This window comes from Apium graveolens, chromosome 8, assembly GCF_009905375.1.
Source record: "Apium graveolens cultivar Ventura chromosome 8, ASM990537v1, whole genome shotgun sequence".
In the NCBI taxonomy this organism is placed as follows: Eukaryota; Viridiplantae; Streptophyta; class Magnoliopsida; order Apiales; family Apiaceae; genus Apium; species Apium graveolens.
In genome coordinates this window covers 227,880,919-227,902,996 of record NC_133654.1, presented here as the reverse complement: position 1 = coordinate 227,902,996, position 22,078 = coordinate 227,880,919, and positions in this window count along the sequence as shown.

Sequence of the window (22,078 nt, the reverse complement as noted above, 5' to 3'; positions counted from 1 at the left end):
GAAAATGAATGACTACAGTGGGTCAGTGGTGGACCATAGTAAGGCAGCAATGATTCTGCGAGTAGTGAGATGATTACAACCATGAGAGTTGTATTGGAATGGGTGTTGAGATTGAGTACCCCTAATCGGGTCGTGGTAGTGTATAAGTTATCATTGATAGACTAATTAAGTAGAGTATCTACCTAGTGAATAATTATTCTTTCTTATCAATAGAGAGTCGTATTATTATACGAGGAAGGTTGCGGTGCGAGCATAGAATCCTAGTAACGGTGATATATAGAATGAGATCCCAAATTCGATTTTCGATGTCGAGGGAGTTTCAAAGGTGATTGTGTATAAGCTCGAGGAAGAGCATGGGTCCATAGAATGATGGATGAGATAGCGAAAATATTTAGGCACGTGAAATGCGATGCTATAATACTTGATGTTGATATAAATACATATATGTTTTGTTCTTCTATGACAAACCTCTATAGTTCAGAGGTAGATTCCAAGCCAGATATTTTATGGCAATAAATTTTTTTTTATGAATATACAATTCTCTTCAGTTCGTTCTTTTCTCTTCTTTTCATTTCATGTAAGCTGAGAAGAACAACCCTTCCAGAAGGGGAGGTATTGCCGAATGACTATCTATCTGTATGATAGAAGCCGAGTAGGATACCAGCTATTGTTTAATTGCTTGTTAAGTACTAAAGGCTGGCCACCTTCTGTACTAACTATGCGATATAACAAGTGTTCATGATCATAGTGATCTCTCAACAAATTCCTTTACTTCTATTTGATTGATCAAATTTTGGAAAATAGAAACAACTGAAAAAGGAGTAATAAAGTGGTGGTAGTATGCGGAATGGGAACACATTCGTGATACTAAGGTTGACGTGGTTATTAAAAGGTTATAGAACGCTAACGAGCAAAAGTATAACCAGTATAATATTAGGAACGGAAGGTAGTAGCGATTACGAACTGGAAAAGAATGGGTATTGAGAAGCAAAAGCTCTAATGCTAAAAGCTATAATGAGAGTCTGTGCAATAGACTTGAAAGAAATTGGAATGATCACTTAACACGGATTGAGTTTTCTTACGACAATAGATCATATGCCAGTATTGAGATATCGCCTTATAAGATCCTTGAGGGAAGACAATATCGATCTCCCTTATGTTAGGATGAAGTTGTAGAGCGCAAGATGCTCGGACCAGCAGTGGTCTAAAGGACCAAGGATATGATAGATCTAATCAGAGGACGGCTGGTAGTAGCCCAAGATGGACATGATAAGTATGTTGATTTGACACGAAAGGATAAAGAGTACGAAATAGGGGACCTAGTAATGTTATAGGTATCCCTTGGAAAGGATTGATGAGGTTCGGAAAGAAAGGAAAGCTAAGTCTACAATTTGTTGGACCCTTGGATATATTAAGACGTTTGGGAAGTTAGCATATGAGCTAGCCCTAACCCCGAACATGTAGCAGGTCGTAACGTGTTCCACGTATCAATATTAAGGAAGTGTAATTCGGATGCCAGACAAATAGGGGCATATGAGCGCATAGACATGCAACCAGACGTAACCTATATGGAGCAACCAGGAAGGGTATAGAGTAAAAGGGAACGACAATGTGGGAAAATTTACTCGAGAGTTAGAAAGTGCAATGCTAAGAGAGTATCCCTATTCATTTTCTATCTGATTCCGGGACGGAATCCTTTTAAGGAGGGGAGACTGTAATAATCCCAATTTTTGGGAAATTTTTGAAACCCTTATGAATAGTGTTTTTGCTGAATGAGAAAACTTTTCATGCCACACTATGTAGGGGTTCTGATATGGATATTCTGAGATTTTATTAGTACTTTATATGGGATATAAGTGTATGTAAAGATCGTCAGAATCCAAATCCGAACACTTTGATTTTTCCCGGAAATCCAATAGATACGGAAAGAATCGAGTATAAGGTAACAGGATAAAAAGGATTTAAATTAAAGGATTATAAGAGAGGATCATAAAAGGAATACAATATATTGAGAAAGGTTAAGGGAACCTAAGTAATAAGATCCCGGGTATGATCCCTCAAACGATAAACGAAAACGAAAGTTAAGCGAACCGTATAACAGATCAGCGATCATTAGGCAAACGATTAGGAAGTTAATCAAGGGGATTAGTGGGGATGATGTCATCCAACCAATAGAAAGAGGACAAGGAGGGGAGGATGACATCATGAGGATGACACAAGCATGGCATGGGAAGGAAGGAGGTGTGGTTGAATGAGAACCACACAAATTCAAGGGCAACAAGGTAATTGACTAAATCAAACACAAAAACAAAGCAACCAAGCCAAGTAAAATCATTTTCATCAAAATCAAAAAGAAACCAAGGCATTGTTCTTCATGCTCTCGGCCAAAACAGAACCAGAACACTAAAACTGCTGTATCTCCTTCATTTCTCACTCAAATATTGTGTTCTATAGCTCATTGGAAAGGTATTGAGATGGCCTACAACTCTTGTTCACAAGTCTCGTCCAAATAATCATGATCAAGCTTGTAGGAGGCTCCCTAAGGCTTCCTAGCAACTTAACACCTCCCAAGGAAGGTATAAACTTCAAACCCTAGCCTTTACCTTATTTGTTAGTAAGTTTAATGGTTGGTGTTGTGAAATGAGAAGCATGGATTGTGATTATTAGTAGTTTGGTTTGATTTGGAAGTGTTTTGGTAATTGAAGCTTGATTATAGTTCATAGGTCTTGATTGTGGTTGTTTGAGTTGAAAACCTTGGAGATTATGGACTGATGTGGTATGGTTTAGGTGAAGTTTTGTTGTATTGATGGTTATGAGTTGGTTGGTGGTTAATTGGAGTAGTTTAAACATTGGTAATCGCGTAAACATAGCCGTCGTAACGTCCGATTTTCTTTGGACTGTTTTTGTGCATAACATTAGGACCCGAGGACCCCCTGCTAGATTATGACCACTGCCATGTTTAGATAGCTCATGTTACGAGCTTCGGTTTGATATGTAGTTCGTTCGATTCCGATGCACGGTTTAGGAGAAACGACCGTTTCAAGTAACGGCATTTCGCGAACGAAACTTTTCCCCTCGCCTTACTTTGAAACATAGGTTAAAGACCAAAAAGGGTTAATTAATGCATGAAACATTTATGGTAAGTGTGTTAGGCAGTTGGTAAGACACTCGCGAAGGAATCGCCTTAAAACTCGTAAAGGTTAAATTATTAAAAATAGTGGAGCCGAGGGTACCCGGGTGACTTAAGCAAATCAGTAAGCGCAAAACGAGCGTTAGAGTCTGAGTTGGTTAGAGTATAGATTTACAAGTGACTTTGGTTTAATTCCAACTTACTTGTTGCTTATAGGTTACCAGACTCGTCCCGAGCCATTCGTAACCCCCAGTCGCTCAGGCAAGTTTTCTACCCGTTATACTGTTGTTGTGATGTATATATGTATATGCATTATCTTGTGGTAGATGCATGTTGGTTAATTAGCAAATTTTGCGATATATTGAAGCATGCTGATATGGTATATATATGCATGCCTGTTTCGTATTCTTGTCATATATATCTGTTGGTTCAGTTGATAATACCTATGCTAGAGAATAGCGGTAATTTGCATATACCCTTAGTATAGGGACCCAAAGGTGAAAACAATTTCTAAAACCGGGAGTCGAGGATCCCGAGTAGATTTTATATATATATATATTTATATATATATATGGTTATAGTTTTCAAAACTATTAATCGAATAAGGTTTATTCGATAACTTTATTTTATTAATGAATATTATCTTGAATATTCATTTGAGGACTTATGACTCCTTTATATTATTTATTGAATATTACTTGGATATTCATTTGAGGATGCATGACTCCTTTATTTTATTTAATGAATATTATTTATAATATTCATTCGAGGTATTATGACTCAGCTTATTATTTAATGAATATTATTTCGAATATTCATTCGAGGGCTTATGACTCAGCTTATTTTATTTATTGAATATTATTTGAATATTCATTTGAGGATCTATGACTCCTATTATTTGCTGAGATATATTCTTTATTTTATTAAAGAATAAGGTGTCGATAATCAAACTCACTTTTGATTATTCAAATAAAGATAGTACTTTCGTATAGGTATATCTTTGGATATTTAATATTCATTTCAAGTATAAGTTTTAATACTTCTACTTCAATTATTTTTATAAGGATAATTCTTTGTGGGAATATTATTTAAATAATAATATTCAGATATTTTCTAATATATCGGGACTGATTTATTTCATTAAATCAGTTTTACTCCAAACACTCTTTAAAGTGTTTTCGAGTCTTCAAAATAATTTTTAAAAGTTAGAGTGGATCCCAAAACTCATTTTTATATTTAAGATCTTCCTTTTAAGGGGATTTAAATACTCGCTCAAAACCTGAGGGATCCGGCTCTGTGGTGTATTTTATATTCGCAACAAGGTTGCTGTTTTGATGAATGAATTGATTACTTGCCCAATGTTCGGGAAGTAAGCCCATCTAATTGAGTCGGCATAAGCGACAGGCCGGGGTACGGTCTATCAATGTGTAAGTGGCTGGGTGGCAGTCCATCAACGCGTAAGAGGCCGGGTGGCGGTCCAGCACAAGGTCCTTATGTGGCCAGGGTGATGACCGGTGGGGGATTCATCCATCTACTAGTAGAAAAGGTTACTTATTGGTATCTTTTCCTGATCAGCAAGATATCTGGTTTATGCCAAAATTCTTTTCCTTCCAAATTCATTGGATGTTGCAACTCTGTTCATACTTTACATGACAGAGGTTTTCAGGAAATGTATGGGAGATATATATGAATATATTTATATATCGGGACTTAATGAAGTAACTCGTAACTTCATTATTTATAATGATATTCAAAGATTGAATCTTTTCAAATCTTGTCTTGTAGTCTCATCTATGTGATGAACCTTTGAAACTGATTATAACTTGAACGGGGGTAGTTCAAGTAGTATTTGGGAAAGATATAAGTATTTTGGGGTATCTTGTAACTTCATCTTTTAAACTTATATCTAGTTAATGATTGTCTTATGAATGACAAAGATTTTCGGAAAAAAACGTTGAGACAAGGTTAGATATATGAGATCACCTTGCAACGATATTTTTTTATATATACAGTTATAAACTGGAACTCTGTGTGTATTATGCATGGAAGAGGACTTCCAAGATTTTGAAAAGTATATATGTATATATACTGAATATTTTGCGACTTCATCGCATCAACTTGGTTCATTTCTTTTGACCAAGACTTTCATGAGTACTATGAGAAGGCTCATATACTATTAATCATTATACATATTATTTTGGTGGTCTTGCTGCTCACCCTTGCTTTCTTCTTTCATCACACAACAACAGATAGAAAAGATGAACAGAACCAAGCTCCCGATTCGCAAGCGATTAGGAGACGTTCCGCAGTTTTCTAGAAGCATTGATGCCGCCATAGCTGAGGTAGGAACTACCAATAGGCTAGGCTTTCAACTTTTGATGTACCAGATTTATTTATATTTATGAATTGTAATAATGGCAAAGAAATGTAAATTTATTCAGAAAACCTTTTAAGGTGTATTGGCAGATAATTGTGGAATAAAATGACTTGTGGTTATTTTTGGATGTTCATCTCTGAGACTATAACGTGTGGTGTGTGTGTTTATTGTGGGGTCACAGTACAGAGTAGTTAAGTAATTATTAAGATTGGGTGTTATTAAGGGAAATGGAACTCGTGACGACCCGGATCCCCGACCCCGGATCTGGGGGTGTTACACTCTGGGTCCAGGTTTCTTCTAAAAATGCTTAAAGCTTCCCTCTCATCCAGATTTGAAACTTTATTGATTGCTTCCTGGAACCGGCGCATGTATGCAGAGAGGGACTCATTGTCGTGCTGCCGGATCGTCTCCAGGTGACACATGTGCATTTCGTGCATTTTGTTCGCCCGAAATCTCCTAAGGAAAGAGGCTTGAAATTCCTTCCAGGAGTGGATGCTGCGGGAGGGGATTCTGCTGAACCATCTCTGGGCCCCTCCCTTAAGTGTTGAAGCGAAGAGGCTTGATTTCGTCAAGTCATTGTATTAGTATATCTGCGCTATCTGTTCAAAGTAGTTCAAGTGCTCATCCGGGTCTCCTAGACCATCAAAGGAGTCAAAGTTGTAATGTTTCAAGTCCCGCTGTCGGGGGATAGCTTCTAAGGAGTGGCTGAAAGGAGTGAGTGTTTCTCCAATCTCCACTCCTGAGTCTCTGTCCATCTTCCTCTGCAATTCATAGATCATGTCTTTTAGGTCCTTCTGCTTCTCTTCTTCTTCATCATCAGAAATCAGCTCCGGAGTAGGGTCTCTCCGGGTTCTTTTGCTCCTAGACTTGGCCAACAACTTCTCTTCTTCTAATTTCATTCTCTTTTGGATCTTTAGCTCGAGCTTTGCTTCCTCTTCTTTCCTGATTTGCTCCCGGACTTCTTCCAACTTTCTCTGTTTAGCAGCTTCTGCTTCTTTCTTGCCTTGATCTTTTTTGTTTTTCTTTCTTTTGGCTCCAATTCGGTCGAACACAGACCTCTTTGATTGCTGGGAGTCCCCGGACTCCTCCTGCTCCTCCTCTAGTTCTGCCTCTTCTTGGAGCCAGGTCTGCTCCTGTCTGTACAGTCTGATTGCTTCTACTAGTTCATCGCTTGTAAGGTTGGCCATGTGCTCTTCGGCTATCGGGACATTGGTGTACTTGTACTGATTGAGCTCTATGAGGTTCCTGGCATCCCTGGTGTTTACAATTCTTTCCACTACGGGAGTGTGTAGTGGTTGCTCCTGGAACGTTTCTCTTTCGGCTCCTGGGTCAAGGGCCTGGGAGTGGTCCGGCTCCTGGACCTGAGCACTAGCAGATGGTCTTCTAGAGGTATTTTTTCCCAGTCTTGCCATTTCTCAACAATACCAACAACAAATAACAACAATATACCACAGAGAATATCATTCTATGGTTGCTTTATGAAATTTGCAAAAACTACCTAGAATAACAATAAAAACCAACTAGTAGCTTCCTGGGAGCAGTTCAAACAATTTTATGGGACTATTCAACGATGAAGTACAACGCAAACGCCATATTCCAACTAGAGAAAAAACGATTAAAACTAACGATAGCTCACACAAACGTGGCTTAAATCAACAAAACGGGCTCACACAAACGTGGCCTAAATCAACAAAACGGGCTCACACAAACGTGGCCTAAATCAACAAAACGGGCTCACACAAACGTGGCCTAAATAAACAACATTCATGCTTATGGAAAAGGTGGGTTGCTTGGATTCTTACAAGTTTTAATAAATGGACTCTTTGAAGAGTTTGTTGATGAAGACGAATCCAGGGGCACCGAGACCCAAGGATGGAGCGACCCCTCCTTCTAGCACCAAATGATAACTCCTGGTGGCGGGGATGCTCCTTCGACGGCGTCTTGGATCCTTCGCCGCTGTGGAGGTGTAGCTGTGGTTGGGTTCCTACAAAACAACACCGGAAGGGGGGTTGGAGTCCCGCGGCGCCTCCGGCGTGAGAGTAAGAACTAGCTTTTTGGGGAGATGGAGATGAATATGAATGTAAGGTTGCTGTGTGTGTATGAGTGTGTAAGAATGATTAACCCCAAAACCTCACCTTCTCGGGCTATTTATAGCCCAAGGGTAGGGTTTTGGGGTTGGTACCTTTGAATCGTAGCCATTGGTTCCGGGAGCGAAGGACACCCGGCGGAAGTGGATGCTTTACACGTGTCAGCGCGGGACTGGTCGAGGAATGTTCTGAGGATCCTCTGACACGTGCCCTGATTATTCCCATGATTGATGTGTGACAGTTGTCCCCGTCATGTGCTTGGGCCAACGTCTCACGTGTTGGGGTTTATCAAGGTTCTGCTTGCGGGACTGAGATAGTCAGGAGTGGTAGTGTGCAGGACTACTCCTTCCAGGAGCTGCGTAGAGTTGGGAGCCTAGGAGTAGGCATCCCAGGAGCTGTATGGAGTTAGGAGCTTAGGAGTAGGCATCCCAGGAGCTGTATGGAGTTAGGAGCTTAGGAGTAGGCCTACCAGGAGCCATATGTACTATCAATACTCACCAACAAACTCTCTGGAAGTGGATATGATAAACACTTCAATTCCTGATTCCCATTCTTTAACTCTATTGGGGAAGCCAAAATCTAGTCTAAGTGAGCATCATCTTTTAGATGATTTGTTGGCTCACTTGCCAATTCTTTCATATTCTATTATGACATCTGTGCCCCAAATATCTTCAATCAACACAGAGTCAACAATAGTCTATCTTCCCACCTAATTCATTTGTACTCTCTCGATGGATATTTTTCATCCGTCGAGTAGTGATTGTATCCCGATGGATAAGCTTAACAGCAGTTATCCGTCGGATAGCATTACCACTGACTCGACGGATATCACTTATCCGTCGAGTATCTCTGCACAACTTCAAACCTCAATTATTTCAAGTGCAGAAGATTTAGTGGTTGTACAGTCACTCTTAGGACTGAGAGAGGAGAGTGTATTGAGTGAGAGGCTGGGTTGCTCTCAGGAAAAAGGAGAGGAAAAGAGTAAAAATCAGCAATCCATTTATTCAGGATTGGCAAAAGTGAGTGAGAGGAGTCCCATCTTAGTAGGTGAAGGTGAGGGTGTGAGTGTAACACCCCCAAATCCGGGGTCGGGGATCCGGGTTGTCACGAGTTCCATTTCCCTTAATAACACCCAATCTTAATAAATAATCAACTACTCTGTATTGTGACCCCACAATAACACACACACCACAAGTTATAGTCTCAGAGATGAATATCCAAAAATAATCACAAGTCATTTTATTCCAAAATTATATGCCATTACACCTTAAAAGGGGTTTCTGAATAGATTTACATTTCTTTGCCTTTATTACAATTGATAAAAATACATAAGTCTGGTACATCAAAAGTTGAAAGCCTAGCCAATTGGTAGTTCCTACCTCAGCTACAGCGACATCAACGCCTATAGGAAACTGCGGAACGTTTCCTATCCGCTCGCGAATTGGGAGCTTGGTCCTGTTCATCTTTTCTATCTGTTGTTGTGTGATGAAAGAAGAAATCAAGGGTGAGCAGCAAGCCCACCAAAATAATATGTATAATGATTAACAATATATGAGCCTTCTCATAGTACTCATAAAAGTCTTGGTCAAAAGAAATGGACCAAGTTTGATATCTTAATGCGATGAAGTCACAAAAATATTCAGTATATATACATATATACTTTTCAAAATTTTGGAAGTCCTCTTCCATGCATAATATACACAGAATTCCAGTATATAACTGTATAAAACTATCGTTGCAAGGTGATCTCATATATCTAACCTTGTCTTAACGTTTTTTCTGAAAATCTTTGACATGCATAAGATAATCATTTGCTAGATATAAGTTTAAAAGATGAAGTTACAAGATACTCCAATATACTTATATCTTTTCCAAATACTACTTGAACTACCACCGTTCAAGTTATAATTAGTTTCAAAAGTTCATCACATAGATGAGACTACAAGACAAGATTTGAATAGATTCAATCTTTATAATATTATTCGAAAGAAATGAAGTTATGAGATACTTCATTAAGTCACGATATATATATCCATTTATATCTCTCATACATTTCCTGAAAACCTCTGTCATGTAAAGTATGAACAGAGTTTGTAACATCCAATGAATTTTGGAAAGGAAAAGAATTTTGGCATAAACCCGATATCTTGCTGATCAGGCAAAGATACCAATAAGTAACCTTTTCTACTAGTAGATGGATGAATCCCCCACCGGTCATCACCCTGGCCACATAAGGACCTTGAACTGGACCGCCACCCGACCTCTTACGCGTTGATGGACTGCCACCCAGCCACTTACACTTTTATAGACCGTACCCCGGCCAGTCGCTTATGCCGACAAAATTAGATGGACTTACTTCCCGAACGTTGGGCAAGTAATCAAATTGTTTTCTCAAAACAGCAACCACGTTGCGAATGTAAAATACACCACAGAGCCGCATCCCCCAGGTTTTGAGCGAGTATTTAAATCCCCTTTGAAAGTAAGATCTTAAATATAAAAATGAGTTTTGGGGTCCACTCTAACTTTAAAAATCATTTTGAAGACTCGAAAACATTTTTAAGAATGTTTGGAGTACTGTTGATTTATTAAAATAAATCAGCCCCGATATATTAGAAATATCTGAATATTATTATTTAAATAATATTCTCATAAAGATAATCCTTATAAAGATAATCGAAGTAGAAGTTTTAAAACTCATACTTGAAATGAATATTAAATAACAAAAGATATACTTATACGAAAGTACTATCTTTATTTGAATAATCGAAAATAAGTTTGATTATCGAAACATTATTCTTTAATAAAATAAAGAATATTATTAAATAATAAGCGGAGTCATAATACCTCGAATGAATATTATAAATAATATTCATTAAATAAAATAAAGTTATCGAATAAACCTTATTCGATCAATAGTTTTGAAAACTATATCCATATATACATATATCATTATATATATATAATATACTCGGGAACATCGACTCCCGGTTTAGAAATATGTTCACCTTTTGATCCCCTATACTAAGGGTAAACTCAAATACCGCTTATCTCTAGCATAGGTATTATGCAACTGAATCAACAGATATATGTATCAAGATTTCGAACCAAGCTTGCATATATACCATATCACATGCTACAATATATCGCAAGAATTTGCTAATTAACCAATATGCATTTATTACAAGACAATGCATATACATATATACATCACAACAACAGTATAGCGGATAGAAAACTTGCCTGAGTGCTCCCGGATAGACTTAAGCTTAGAGTGGGTCCGATAACCTATGAACAACAACATAAGTCAGAATTAAACCCCGGTCGCTTAAGAAACTAGACTTTAACCATTTAGAGTCCTAACGTTCGCTTTCGCGCTTAACGATTCACTTAAGTCGCTCGAGTACTCTCGGCTCCACCATTTTTAATAAATTAACCATTAAGGGTTTTAAGGCAATTCTTTCGCGAGTACCTTACCAACTGCCTAATCCACTTAACATAATTGTTTCATACCCCAATTAGTCCTTTAAGGTCTTTAACCTATCTTTCAAAGTAAGGCGAGGGGTAATGGTTCGGTCGCGAAACGCCGTTACTTAAAACGGTCGTTTCTCCTAAACCGTACATCGGATTCAAGCGTACCACATATCAAAACGAAGCTCGTAACATGAACTATCTAAAAATGGCAATGGTAAAAACCTAACAGTGAGTTCAAGGGTTCTGATGTTAAGAACAAAAACAGTCTACGGTAAATCGGGCATTACGACGGCTATGTTTACGCGATTTCCCAAAATTTTACCAAACCAATTCAACACCAAACCATCACCAATCAATCCCAATACAACCATATGACAATATCACCCATCAACCACTTTAAACCATTTAAACCAAGCCCAAATCATACCATGAATCATCAAGAACAACTAGTGCTAATCTTAACTCACAAAATCAACAAAACACTTAACAACTAAGATCTCAACATGACAAAACAACTACTACACTTAACCTATCATTCCATCATCATAATCATTTATACCAAACAACTTAATGCTAAGATAATTTAGAGTTATACCTTCCTTGAAGCTTTTAATCAATGAAAGATCCTTGGAATGTCCATGGAAGCCTTGATCTATGCTTAAGCTACCTTGAACTTTGATAAAAAATCAAGAAAACCAAAGTTATTTCTTGAAGGTTACTATTCACCATCTTCTTCCTTGATTTATTGGAAGAGATTGTGAAGGAATTAGAAGCTTGAACTTATAGGACATCCATATCTATGTACAAGGAACCTTAGATAATTACCTTGTGATTTAACAATGCTTGGAACTAGGATTTTGATTTTTCTTCCTTTGGAAAAGAAGAAAAGCCGAGAGCAAGATGAAAAATGAAATTATCTTTGTGTTTTGGGTGAAATGATTGTTGGTTGGTTGTTTTTTGATTAGATTTTTGTTAATTACCTTATTAACCTTGAACTTTGTGTGGTTATCATTCATCCACACCTCCTTCCCCCCTATGTCATGCTTTTGTCACCTTGTGATGTCATCATCCCTTACTTTCCCTCTTCTTATTGGTTGTATGACCTCATCATCCCTAACCTCCTTGATTAACTTTCTAATTGTTTGCCTAATGACCGCTGATCTGTTATACGGTTCGCTTAACTTTCGTTCTCGTTTCTCGTTTGAGGGATCATACCCGGGATCTTATTTCTTAGGTTTCCTTAACCTTTCTCAATACATTATATTCCTTTTATGATCCTCTCTTATAATCCTTGAATTTAAATCCTTTTTATTCTGTTACCTTATACTCAATTCTTTCTGTATCTGGTAGATTTCCGGGGAAAATCAAATTGTTCGGAATTGGATTCTGACGATCTTTACATACACTTATATACCATATAGAGTACTAATAAAATCTCATAATATCAATAACAGAACCCCTACATAGTGTGGCATGAAAAGTTTTCTTATTCAGCATAATCTGCAAAAACACTATTCATAAGGGTTTCAAAAATTTCCAAAAATTGGGGTTATTACAGTCTCCCCTCCTTAAAAGGATTCCGTCCCGGAATCAGATAGAAAATGAATAGGGATACTCTCTTAGCATTGCACTTTCTAACTCTCGAGTAAATTTTCCCACATTGTGGTCCTACCACCAAACTCTGCCTAGTTTGATAACCCTTCTCCTAAGCACTTGTTCCTTTTCACTCTATAACCCTTCCTGGTTGCTCCATATAGGTTACGTCGGGTTGCATGTCTATGCGCTCATATGCCCCTATGTATCTGGCATCCTAATTACACTTCCTTAACATTGATACGTGGAACACGTTATGAACTTGCTACAGGTTCGGGGGTAGGGCTAGCTCGTATGCTAACTTCCCAATATGTTTTAGTATATCCAAGGGTCCGACAAATTATGGACTTAGCTTTCCTTTCTTTCTGAATCTCATCAATCCTTTCCAAGGGTTCCCAAGGGGATACCTTTAAAAACACTAGGTCCCCTACTTCCTATTCTTTGTCCTTTCGTGTCAAATTAACATACTTCTTATGTCCATCTTGGGCTACTACCAGCCGTCCTCTGATTAGATCTATTATATCCTTGGTCCTTTGGACTACTGCGGGTCCGAGCATCTTGCGCTCTACAACTTCATCCTAACATAAGGGAGATCGACATTGTCTTCCCTCAAGGATCTCATAAGGCGACGTCTCGATAATGACATATGATCTATTGTCGTAAGAAAACTCAATCCGTATTAAGTGATCATTCCAATTTCTTTCAAGTCTATTGCACAGACTCTCATTATAGATTTTAGCATTAGAGCTTATTCTTCTCAATACCCATTCTTTTCCAGTTCGTAATCGCTACTACCTTCCGTTCCTAATATTATACTGGTTATACTTTTGCTCGTTAGCGTTCTATAACCTTTTAATAACCTCGTCAACCTTAGTATCACGAATGTGTTTCCATTCCGAATACCATCACAAGTTTACTACTCCTTTTTTAGCTGCTTCTATCTTCGAAAGCTTAGTCCTTCATATAGAAGTAAAAGAATTTATTGAGAGATCACTATGATTATGAACACTTGTTATATCGCATAGTTAGTACAGAAGGTGGCCAGCCTTTAGTACTTGACAAGCAATTAAACAACATGTGGTATCCTACTAGGCTTCTATCACACAGATAGATAGTCATTCGGCAATACCTCCCCTTCTGGAAGGGTTGTTCTTCTCAACTTACATGAAATGAAAATGAAAAAAAAGAACGAATTGAAGAGAATTGTATATATAAAAAAAATATACTGCCACCAAATATCTGGCTTGGAACCTACCTCTGAACTATAGAGGTTTGTCATAAGAGAATAAAACATATATGTATTTATATCAACATCAAGTATTATAGCATCGTATTTCACATGCCTAAATATTTTTGCTATTCCGTCCATCATTCTATGGACCCATGCTCTTCCTCGAGCTTATACACAATCACCTTTAAAACTCCCTCGATAACGAAAATCGAATCTGGGATCTCATTCTAGACATCATCGTTACTAGAATTCTATGCTTGCACCGCAACTTTCCTCATATAGTAACACGACTCTCTTTTCATAAGAGGGAATAAATATTCAATAGGTAGATACTCTACTTAATTAGTCTATCAATGATAACTTATACACTACCATGACCCGATTAGTGGTACTCAATCTCAACATCCATTCCAATACAACTCTCACGATTGTAATCAGCTCATTACTCGCAGAATCATTGTTGTATTACTATGGTCCACCACTAACCTACTGTCGTCATTCACTTTCTATGAAATCTTAATATCTAACCATACGGAGTCCATACATGTCGTATAGAATACTTCTAAGGAGTTAACATATCCACCAATCATAATTCATGAAGAACACTCCAAACTCTGACGTACTTTCATGACATGAAGTAGATAAAATTGCAGAAAAGTTTCAGTCAAAACAACGATAGCAGGTTAATACCATTCTTAATCGTATGCCTTAAATAGAAGACTTAACTCAAGGGTTCGTCTAGTCCTTTTTGAAACATGGTTCTGGCTTATCTCAAGATAGTATCTTCTGAGATAGACAGCCCGCTCATGGCGATTACACGAATTAAACCTTTACCAACTACTATTACTGTTGGGTATTGCACAGTCATCAGAAGGAATGTCAATCTTCCAAACCATAATACAACCTTCATAGCTTTAACCATCATCACTGTATTCCTTTCGCACAAGCACCTATAATTATCCTCTTACCTTTAAAGTGTCGGCCACCTCTTTGGCCTTTCCTGATAGTAAAATTTCCTTACAGTCAATGTCATTTTAACCACCTCCAAATAAATTTTCTACCTCATTTCAATCACAGCTTATGTGAAGATGTTTTCCTTAAAATCTGATGAGTAAAAAAAAATATCACCATTTTTCCATAAGTTATTGCCTCAGTATTTAGAGGTTAATCACTGTCACGACTAACTCTCAATCATACTTAGAACATCTTTTATCTTAGGCCCTAATTTCCCTGAACAATTTCGACCTTTACTGGTTTGATCCATACTTTCTCGTGGTTTAACACGTGCCCCACTTGGCATCATTATAATTACGTCATATTTCCTTTATCAACATTTCTATTCTTGAGAAATTTGAATATTACCTTTCTCCTTGTAAAACCTCTAAGGTTATCCTTGAATCGTTCCTCCTGTATTCCCTAGATACAGGGCATATCACGATACCCTTTATTAATACCAGAATCATTGTCTATATACTTCTGAAAAATTTCTCCACTGATTCTTAAAGGTTGTTATTACCTTAATCCTTTCCAATTCATACTGTCAAAACTCATTCTATCCCTATTAAGGGTGAAATGCCAACCTTTATGCATTCCCCTAGGATTTATTTTAAGTTACCGATGCTCTATCCTTAATTCCACCTTTAAAAAGGTCATGCATCCTTCCATGGATAAATCAAGTCATATATCCCTGATAAGGGTGTCTTATTCAATCATTTCCACCTCGATAGTATCTGCCTAATTTCACAATAACATCTGTATTCAAAATGAGGTCAATCAATATGGCCTCCAAAAGATAACAACGGTTATCCACTTTTCTTGCCTAATTTGGTAGCGATAACAAGGATGTTCTGGAAGATATTGGTCGTGTTAAACGTGAACTTCTTCTTAATAATTCCTTATTTACTTTTGTTGTTTATCTCAACAGTCACCTCAATGTTGGGATATCTTTCATACCTGGCGTCTCCCTTTCTGGGTATCAAGCCACCGGTCTTACACTTCACATTCTTGAAGGTCACTTCCTTCATCCAATTTTCCTAATTTCTAACTTCCTTGTCTCCTCAGTCTATCCGCGTCTCATTATTTATCCTTCGAACTATCTCAAGGTTTCCTTGAGTCCTCCCAACTTACAGGGGATAAAATATATGTATCTCTTATGCCTTCAACCATCTATTTAACTCATGGTGAATCACCCTCATCCTGACGATTACATACTTTTCTATTTCTATTGCTACGAGTCTTTAGGGTTTCCTCATACCCAACTTCCTTATCATTCCTCAATCTCTATTGCCTTTATATTCCTTTCCACTTCAATTTCTTTTTATTTTCCTTTCTCTTATCATTATTTCATGAACCAAACCAACATAAGCATTGATTTCAAACATCACATTGTTCTGAGATTCTTGTCATCAGAACGAATCTTGACAACTTTTACCACTTAGCTTCATATTTCATCATACTCGCCCGCCTTTGTTCTGGCTCTAAAGCTTTTACACTCTCTCCATAACCTTGGGAATTACTTTCCCGAAAACAATTGACTGAACTTTAATCAGTTTATTCTAACCTCTGGTTCCGTGCCTTTCTTGGTCTTTCACCAGTGGGTGGTCTCTCTCTTAGGAGGGTAAGTGACATAAACAGTTTTTTGTGATTCGTCAATCATTTAGAATCTCAAATGATTCCTGTATTTCCTTTAGCCAGGCTCTTGCCTCGACTGGGTCAACTTGTTCCTTGGAACTCTGAGAGCTTAGCGACTTAAAGAACCTAAAAGAATTTCTCGCCGCATTGTTTCCTCAAGGTGGTGGTTGGGGATAATAGTCTAAGTTCTTTTTAGACAGGTCCATGAATTGCCGTATAGGAGTACCGTCTCGGGTCTCCTTTCCTTACTCGACTTTCTGTTTCCTTAGTATGAAATGTTTCATCCTTCTCCCATACTTGGGGTTATCTTATACGTTAAAATCCTCATTTTTCACTCCATTATGTTATGGGTTCCTTCTATCTTGATGGCGACCTCCCTGACTATCACGTTCAAGGTTCGCTCTAAATCTTATTTCTCAAACTAGCTTTCATCTAAGATTTCATCTTTAAGCTCTTGAACATTTGGAACCCAAATTCTGTAGGAATACCTCATTATTCCCTTATCATCTTTCTCGGTAGTAATCTTAATATCTAATTGTTGGCTCTCTGCCTTCATTCATCACTTTTTCTGGCACAATATGTTCTTTTCCGATAATTCGGACTATATTGCAATCTCAAACATCTCTTCGGTACCGGCTCCGGTTACCTTCACTCCTATTTCCATTTTCTCAAAATCTCTTATAAACTCTCCCAAAGACATTATCATCTTGAGTTTCTCCTTTTTACTAAGGGCATCAGCCACCACATTCGCTTTCCCCGAATGATAAAGAATCCCCCAATCATAATTCTTGATTAGCTCTAACCGCCTCCTCTGGCGTATGTTGAGCTCTTTCTACGGGAAAATGTACTAGAGCACTTATGGCTTAGGTAAATCTCGCACTTCTCTCCATACAAGTAGTGCCTCCAATCTTTAGGGCAAAACTATTGCCACGAGCCCAAGCTCATGGGTGAGGATATCGAATTTTTATATTCCCTTAATTATCTTGACGCGTACGCGATTACTTTGTTGTGATGTATAAGAAGCACCCTAATTCCTTATGTGAAGCGTCACTACACATCTCAAAATCTCCTTTTCCATCCGGCAATGCCATCATAGGGGCCGCCACCAATCTTTGCTTCAGTTCTTAAAAGCTGTTCTCGCATTTCTCTGTCCATTAGAACTTCTCAGTCTTACGAGTAAGCCGCGTTAAAGGGGCTACTATCTTTACAAACTTGAACGAACCTCTGGTAGTGACCGGCCAATCCTACCTCTGGTAGTTGCCCTAACCATGGCCATCAATTCCTCAGTGGTCCTTTATTCATTCTTGTGAGGATCCTTCACAGGATCCTTCTCAGCGATAATCCCTTATAGGACAACATCCTCAACCGCTACATCCTCAATATGAATATCATCCGGTCCCGTGTTAGGACGCTCTATCGGATCCACAATCTGATCTCCAATAACTAATAAAACATCATCGCGTTGTTGCTCCTCAACCTCAGGGTTCGGAGTCCCACTACCATATACGATAACGAACTATACTTCTATCACGATATTTATAAGGGTTCCCATAAGGGTTTTAACTGTCAGTACTACGTTAGGTAGTCCGACTATGAACTTGGCAAGAGTTCTTATTATCTTAGTGAACTTATTAACTTAACGTCACATCATCTCTGAGGTTTATAACGCTTCGCTCTGATACCACTTCTGTAACACCCCAAAATCCGGGGTCGGGGATCCGGGTTGTCACGAGTTCCATTTTCCTTAATAACACCCAATCTTAATAAATAATCAACTACTCTATACTGTGACCCCACAATAACACACACACCACAAGTTATAGTCTCAGAGATGAATATCCAAAAATAATCACAAGTCATTTTATTCCAAAATTATATGCCATTACACCTTAAAAGGGGTTTCTGAATAGATTTACATTTCTTTGCCATTATTACAATTGATAAAGATACATAAGTCTGGTACATCAAAAGTTGAAAGCCTAGCCAATTGGTAGTTCCTACCTCAACTACAGCGACATCAACGCCTATAGGAAACTGCAGAACGTTTCCTATCTGCTCGCGAATTGGGACCTTGGTCCTGTTCATCTTTTCTATCTGTTGTTGTGTGATGAAAGAAGAAAGCAAGGGTGAGCAGCAAGCCCACCAAAATAATATGTATAATGATTAACAATATATGAGCCTTCTCATAGTACTCATAAAAGTCTTGGTCAAAAGAAATGGACCAAGTTTGATATCTTAATGCGATGAAGTCGCAAAATATTCAGTATATATACATATATACTTTTCAAAATCTTGGAAATCCTCTTCCATGCATAATATACACAGAGTTCCAGTTTATAACTGTATAAAACTATCATTGCAAGGTGATCTCATATATCTAACCTTGTCTTAACGTTTTTCTGAAAATCTTTATAATATCATTCGAAAGAAATGAATAGATTCAATCTTTATAATATCATTCGAAAGAAATGAAGTTACGAGATACTTTATTAAGTCACGATATATATATCCATATATATCTCTCATACATTTCCTGAAAACCTCTGTCATGTAAAGTATGAACAGAGTTTGTAACATCCAATGAATTTTGGAAAGGAAAAGAATTTTGACATAAACCCGATATCTTGCTGATCAGGCAAAGATACCAATAAGTAACCTTTTCTACTAGTAGATGGATGAATCCCCCACCGGTCATCACCCTGGCCACATAAGGACCTTGTGCTGGACCGCCACCCGGCCTCTTACGCGTTGATGGACTGCCACCCAGCCACTTACACTTTGATAGACCGTACCCCGGCCTGTCGCTTATGCCGACTCAATTAGATGGACTTACTTCCCGAACGTTGGGCAAGTAATCAAATTGTTTTCTCAAAACAGCAACCATGTTGCGAATGTAAAATACACCACAGAGCCGGATCCCCCAGGTTTTGAGCGAGTATTTAAATCCCCTTTGAAAGGAAAATCTTAAATATAAAAATGAGTTTTGGGGTCCACTCTAACTTTAAAAATCATTTTGAAGACTCGAAAACATTTTTAAGAATGTTTGGAGTACTGCTGATTTATTAAAATAAATCAGTCCCGATATATTAGAAATATCTGAATATTATTATTTAAATAATATTCTCATAAAGATAATCCTTATAAAGATAATCGAAGTAGAAGTTTTAAAACTCATACTTGAAATGAATATTAAATAACAAAAGATATACTTATACGAAAGTACTATCTTTATTTGAATAATCAAAAATAAGTTTGATTATCGAAACATTATTCTTTAATAAAATAAAGAATATTATTAAATAATAAGCGGAGTCATAATACCTCGAATGAATATTATAAATAATATTCATTAAATAAAATAAAGTTATCGAATAAACCTTATTCGATCAATAGTTTTGAAAACTATATCCATATATATATATAATTATATATATATATATAATATACTCGGGAACATCGACTCCCGGTTTAGAAATATGTTCACCTTTTGATCCCCTATACTAAGGGTAAACTCAAATACCGCTTATCTCTAGCATAGGTATTATGCAACTGAATCAACAGATATATGTATCAAGATTTCGAACCAAGCATGCATATATACCATATCACATGCTACAATATATCACAAGAATTTGCTAATTAACCAATATGCATTTATCACAAGACAATGCATATACATATATACATCACAACAATAGTATAGCGGATAGAAAACTTGCATGAGTGCTCCCGGATAGACTTAAGCTTAGAGTGGGTCCGATAACCTATGAACAACAACATAAGTCGGAATTAAACCCCGGTCTCTTAAGAAACTAGACTTTAACCATTTAGAGTCATAACGTTCGCTTTCGCGCTTAACGATTCACTTAAGTCGCTCGAGTACTCTCGGCTCCACCATTTTTAATAAATTAACCACTAAGGGTTTTAAGGCGATTCTTTCGCGAGTACCTTACCAACTGCCTAATCCACTTAACATAATTGTTTCATACCCCAATTAGTCCTTTAAGGTCTTTAACCTATGTTTCAAAGTAAGGCGAGGGGTAATGGTTCGGTCGTGAAACGCCGTTACTTAAAATGGTCGTTTCTCCTAAACCGTACATCGGATTCAAGCGTACCACATATCAAAACGAAGCTCGTAACATGAACTATCTAAAAATGGCAATGTTAAAAACCTAGAAGTGAGTTCAAGGGTTCTGATGTTAATAACAAAAACAGTCTACGGCAAATCGGGCATTATGACGGCTATGTTTACGCGATTTCCCAAAATTTTACCAAACCAATTCAACACCAAACCATCACCAATCAATCCCAATACAACCATATGAAAATATCACCCATCAACCACCTTAAACCATTTAAACCAAGCCCAAATCATACCATGAATCATCAAGAACAACTAGTGCTAATCTTAACTCCCAAAATCAACAAAACACTTAACAACTAAGATCTCAACATGACAAAACAACTACTACACTTAACCTATCATTCCATCATCATAATCATTTATACCAAACAACTTAATGCTAAGATAATTTAGAGTTATACCTTCTTTGAAGCTTTTAATCAATGAAAGATCCTTGGAATGCCCATGGAAGCCTTGATCTATGCTTAAGCTACCTTGAACTTTCATAAAAAATCAAGAAAACCAAAGTTATTTCTTGAAGGTTACTATTCGCCATCTTCTTCCTTGATTTATTGGAAGAGATTGTGAAGGAATTAGAAGCTTAAACTTATAGGACATCCATATCTATGTACAAGGAACCTTAGATAATTACCTTGTGATTTAACAATGCTTGGAACTAGGATTTTGATTTTTCTTCCTTTGGAAAAGAAGAAAAGCCGAGAGCAAGATGAAGAAAATGAAATGATCTTTGTGTTTTGGGTGAAATGATTGTTGGTTGGTTGTTTTTTGATTAGATTTTGGTTAATTACCTTATTAACCTTGAACTTTGTGTGGTTATCATTCATCCACACCTCCTTCCCCCCTATGTCATGCTTATGTCACCTTGTGATGTCATCATCCCTTACTTGCCCTCTTCTTATTGGTTGGATGACCTCATCATCCCTAACCTCCTTGATTAACTTTCTAATTGTTTGCTTAATGACCGCTGATCTGTTATACGGTTCGCTTAACTTTCGTTCTCATTTCTCGTTTGAGGGATCATACCCGGGATCTTATTTCTTAGGTTTTCTTAACCTTTCTCAATACATTATATTCCTTTTATGATCCTCTCTTATAATCCTTGAATTTAAATCCTTTTTATTCTGTTACCTTATACTCAATTCTTTCTATATCTGGTAGATTTCCGGGGAAAATCAAATTGTTCGGAATTGGATTCTGACGATCTTTACATACACTTATATACCATATAGAGTACTAATAAAATCTCAGAATATCAATAACAGAACCCCTACATAGTGTGGCATGAAAAGTTTTCTTATTCAGCATAATCTGCAAAATCACTATTCATAAGGGTTTCAAAAATTTCCAAAAATTGGGGTTATTACAGGGAGGGTGGGAAGCCAGGGTGAGACCCTGATGTAACAAAAGAGAGATT